Genomic DNA, 5,340 nt, shown 5'->3' with positions numbered 1-5,340 from the left:
ACTTGATTTTTTTTAAAGGTTTGATAGTATTGCAATCTTTCTAGTTACAATAAGCATAAAGTACATGAAAAACAAAATGTAACATAAAAAATAGTCAAATTTTTCTTGGTGTGCATAGATCAGACACAATGATTTTTAAATACCAAGAATTGTTACAAGGCTATCTTCGTAGTTCTTGAGTTATTAATGATTTAAGATCTAGGTGTCCCCCACTCGGAGAGGGTGCATATTTACTGTTTTGTTTTTTTCTTTTTTCTAAGAAGGGCTGAGGCTTCCACTTTTTGGCCTTTCTTTTTGTTGCGCTTCATATGGTCTGTGAGTTGTTTCTGGGGTGTTCAGAGCTTTCTGGGGTTAGTATCCAATTATCAGTGACTGCATATTATGTCTGTCCTTTTGTGACTGGGTTACCTCACTCAGGATGATCTTCTCTAGATGCATCCATTTTCCTAGCAATTTCATCAAGTCATTGTTTCTAATAGTTGAGTCGTACTCCATTGTGTAAATGTACCACAATTTTTGTATCCATTCATCTACTGATGGACATCTGGGTACTTTCCAGATTCTGGCTATTACAAATAAGGCTGCTATGAACATTGTGGTGCATATGTCCTTATTGTATATTGGAGAATCTTTGGGGTATATGCCCAGAAGTGGAATAACTAGGTCTCCAGAAAATACTATGTCCAATTTTCTGAGGAATCGCCAGACTGATTACCAGAGTGGTTGTACCAGCTTACAACCCCACCAACAATGGAGGAGTGCTCCTCTTTCTCCTCATCCTCACCAGCATCTGCTGTCATATGAGCTTTTTTTTTTTTAATTTTAACATTATTTTAATCAAGTAATGTAGCTATTTGAAACAGGAAACTTTTTAAGACACCTCAAAAGAACAATGAAGGATTACTCTTATTAGCTTACCCTCCATGAAACCCAGATTGTGTGAAATTTGAATACCACTGGTTTGGCACCAGAATGAACAGAAGCCCAAGATCTTCCTAAGTGTCTAAGACCTGACCGTTTCCCTTTAAACAAAAGTTCGAAGACAAAGTCTTGCCAACCTGAAGCCGAATGTGCTGATCTACTAGAGAATCTCAAATAATGATGACAAATGGATGGGCTAGCCATGCAACAAAGAATCTGAAACCCAGGAGACAAATGACTTTCCAAGTACCACTTCTTTAGTGTGATACAGCACATTTCCTTGTTACCATTCCAGATATATGGTTCCTGTTCCACCCTCAGTCTCTTACCAAAGTTTTAATTTTACTAAAATTGTAATAATACAGATTTTTTACATGTTTATTAAAGTCTTATATTCTGTGAAATGGATGACACAAAAAATATCCAAATAATGTATGAGCTAGCATACCACACACAAGTCAATCACACGGGTTAACTCCCAGAATGCACTTTTGTGGAAAGAAATATGTGCTATGTTTTTAATATTGAAGACAAATGTTCAAATGTAGTCAGGACCCCAGATAGAGCTTACACCAGCAAGTCGTTAAGAAACTGACTTTTGTGTCTGATGTCCAAGGCTCTGAAAGAGCTGGTCAGGCCTTAGCTGCACCCACCCAATAGTCAACACCAGATTTCCTCAGGTATCCAGCTATATTCAATGTGAAGTAAAAAATATCCCAAGTCTTAACCAAAATACAGGCTTTGACTCAGAAGTATGAGTTTAACTTTCTCTTTAAATAAGACAATTGGGGAAGGGGATCAAGCTTGAAAAACAGTAACACTTATTTTGGCAAGATAGCAACCAAAATCTAAAGTACAAGCTATAATATTCAAATTAAAAGGCAATAAAGAATAAACCATAATATCGGGGAGGGGGAACACGTCAAACACAAGATACAGTATATCTAAACATCTTGAAATTATAATTTAAGGGTAAGAGTTGAAAAATTATGCTGTTTTAGCTAGAGATTAAGTGTACATTTTTTCCTGTTTCTCCCAAATAGAATCAGAGTTTACAATTTAATCACACCTCAAAGCTTTTTCTCAATACAAAGCAATCACTAAATACAAACAAAATACTATTTGTTAATTTTCCTGGCTTATCCAATGTGCAATGCACATGACTCAAAAGACTACAATTTGGGGTAAGTGTACACAAACTTAAAAACCACAACTCCAGGTTTCAAATTTTTCTCTTAAACCACAGGACACATGGGTCATTTTTACTTCTCATGAGGATGTCACACTGTTATTTAATCATCAAATTTCCTTAGAATGGCAAGAATTGTCAGTTGCCAATCTGAGTGTACTGGGACTGGAGATACAACTTTACTGGAGGTATTGCATTTTTAATGGCTGAGTAAGGTCATTATAATTGTTTGCACTGTTCAAGTTTTCAGTACATACCAAACTCAAGAAGCCTAAGTTAAATGGTGTAACATCCTAGAAGTAGCCAGTTACTTCAGTATAAGCCATTCATAGCCCAAAGTCTGAAGAATGACCTAAATCAAATCTTTATTTTTTCTTTTGTAACTGTATAAATGTGATCCAAATGTGTCCACCACTAGTTTTTCCAAAAGAAACATGCTATAAATAAGCAAACTCCAACTGCTCACTGATATGTATGGACTTCCCAGATGTCTCATTGGGCTTAATTATAGACCACTCACAGTAATAGCTTTGTAGTGTCCAGTGTAGCATGATGTTAAGTCACATTAGCTTCATGTTAAGTCACATGTCACACTTCTGGCTGATAATGGAAAAAAGTTTGCAGCATTACACTGTTAAGCGAAGTTGCATCCATCCTTTCAAATGGCATCAATATCAATGTCATCATCCTTGTTGTCAGACTTCACAGTTTCTACTTTTGGTACACTGGCAGTCTTTGAATATACCACCTCAATATTTTCATCTTCGTCATCTTCTTCACCACCAGAAGACTCCTCCTCTGCTTTCTTCAGCCATTTAATAAATGGCTCTGCTTTGACATGAATCTCTTTGGCAAGTTCTTTTGAGACATATTTCTTAGAGGCCTTTTCTGACCAGCTGATAATGACCTCTTCTTCTAAAAGGTCTGCATCATATATCTCCTTCACGATATGTGGAATCTTAGAGATCAGCTGAGCTTGATGCATTGCTACCACACATTCCAAACCATGAAGAAGGTACTGCTGGGCCTTTTTGTTGTTATTACAAAATCTTAGAAAATGGCGCCTGTATTTCTTGATTTGCTCTCTTATCTTCTCATCAAAGAGAACTTCTGTCAAAACAAGAGGACCCATGGCTTTTACATCCAGTCTTTCTGCCTCAGCCACAATTTCTTTATCAGATGAATCAATAATGCCCTCTTCTTTTTTGTAAAAAAATCAAACAGGATGTTAACACGCTCTTCTAAAGTTCTTTCCAAATCATCACGAAGTGTCAGACCCTTTGCATGGTCACTGATTTCCTCCATTCTGCACCTTTGAGATTCTTCAGCTATGTTCTTCCCCCAATCACCATCTTCCTCTTCTTCCACAGCATGTGGAGGACTAACTTCATTTGGTGGTGGAGGTGGTGGTGTCTCACTGGTGGACATAGAGCCATTTTCCTTGTCCTTGCCCTTTCTATTTTTCTTTTCCTTTTCTTTCTTTCTTTCTTTCTTTCCTGTACCAATGTCACTATTCTCAGGTGGGATTTTGAGAATGAATGTCCAGAGTTTATGATGTGCATCAAGCATGCCTCAGTACCCACAGGCTTTACAAGAATTACCTATTGTTTGCTTCTTTGGATTGACATGCAGATCTGTTTCAGGATTCTCACACTCAGGACAGAGAACAAATTTCTTAATGAACCCATCCAACATGTCTTGCAGCTTATTCGCCTCATGAGATCCATTGACAATGTAACGGTCATTCTTACATCATACTGGCTCTGTGCTCCCAGCTCACAACCAAAATCATATGAGCTTTTGATCTTAGCCATTCTGACTGGTGTGAGGTGGAGTCTCAGGGTTGCTTTGATTTGTATTTCCATGATGACTAGGGATGTCAAGCACTTTCTTAGATGTTTCTCAGCCGTTCAATATTCCTCAACTGGAAACTCTTTGTTTAGCTCTGTACTCCATTTTGTTTTTAAATCGGATTGTTTGATTCTCTGAAGTCTAACTTCTTGAGTTCTTTATATAAACTGGATATTAGACCTCTATCAGATGTGGGCTTGGTAAAGATCTTTTCCCAATTTGTTGGCTGCCATTTGGTTTTCTTGACAGTGTCCTTAGCCTTGCAGAAACTTTGCAATCTCATTAAGTCCCATTTCTTAATCCTTGGTCTTATAGCACAAGCCATTGGTGTTCAGTTCAGGAAATATTCCCCTGTGCCTATGTGTTCTAAGGTTTTCCCCACTTTCTCTTCTAATAGTTTCAGTGTACTTGGTTTAATGTGGAGATCATTGATCCACTTGCACTTGAGCTTTGTGCAAGGAAATAAGAAAGGGTCTATCTTCATTCTTCTGCATGCTGAGTGCCAGTTGAGCCAACACCATTTGTTGAAGAGGCTGTCCTTTTTCCATTGAATGCTTTCAGCTCCTTTGTCAAAAATCAAGCGACCATATGTGTGAGGGCTCATTTCTGGATCTTCTATTCTGTTTCATTGATCAAACTGCCTATCTCTGTACCAGTACCATGCATTTTTTAACACAATTGCCTTGTAATATAGCTTGAGGACAGAGATGGTGATTCTTGAGGATGTTTTCTTGTTGTTGAGGGTAGATTTTGTTATTCTAGATTTTTTGTTACTCCAGATAAATTTGACAATTGCTCTTTCCAACTCTATGAAGAATTGAGTTGGAATTTTGATGGGGATTGCATTGAATCTGTAGATTGCTTTTGGTAAGATGGCCATTTTTAGAATCTTGATCCATCCAATCCATGAGCATGGGAGATCTGTTCATTTTCTGAGATCTTCCTCGATTTCCTTCTTCAGAGATTTGAAGTTCTTGTCTTACAAGTCCTTCACTTGCTTAGAGTCACACCAAGGTATTTCATATTGTTTGTGGCTATTGTGAAGGGTATTGTGATAGTTTGCATAAGCTTGGCCCAGGGAGTGGCACTATTAGAAGGTGTGGCCTTGTTGGAGAAAGTATGGCACTCTGGGTGTGGGCTTGGAGACACTCCTCCTAGCTGCCTGAGGGTGTTTAGTCTGTTCCTGGATTCCTTTGGATGAAGATGTAGAACTCTCATCTCTTCCTGCACTATGCCTGCCTGGATGCTGCCATGTTCCTGCCTTGATGATAATGGACTGAACCTCTGAACCTGTAAGCCAGGCCCAATTAAATATTGTCTTTTATAAAACTTACCTTGGTTGTGGTGTCTGTTAACAGCAATAAAATCCTAGCTAAGCC

General features: G+C 38.1%; 1 pseudogene across 1 annotated transcript; it reads right to left on the bottom strand.

Annotated features, from left to right (window-relative positions):
* Positions 1 to 2,768: 2,768 nt before the first annotated feature.
* On the bottom strand, positions 2,769 to 3,924 carry LOC308420902 (eukaryotic translation initiation factor 5-like; annotated as a pseudogene). The gene has a single exon. The product of its transcript is annotated as a eukaryotic translation initiation factor 5-like (transcript).
* Positions 3,925 to 5,340: the final 1,416 nt, after the last annotated feature.

The sequence above is a fragment of the Micromys minutus genome (genome assembly GCF_963924665.1).
Source record: "Micromys minutus genome assembly, chromosome: 5".
Lineage (NCBI taxonomy): Eukaryota > Metazoa > Chordata > Mammalia > Rodentia > Muridae > Micromys > Micromys minutus.
The sequence above is the reverse complement of the archived record's forward strand: the minus strand, read 5'-3'. Positions and strand labels throughout refer to the sequence as shown.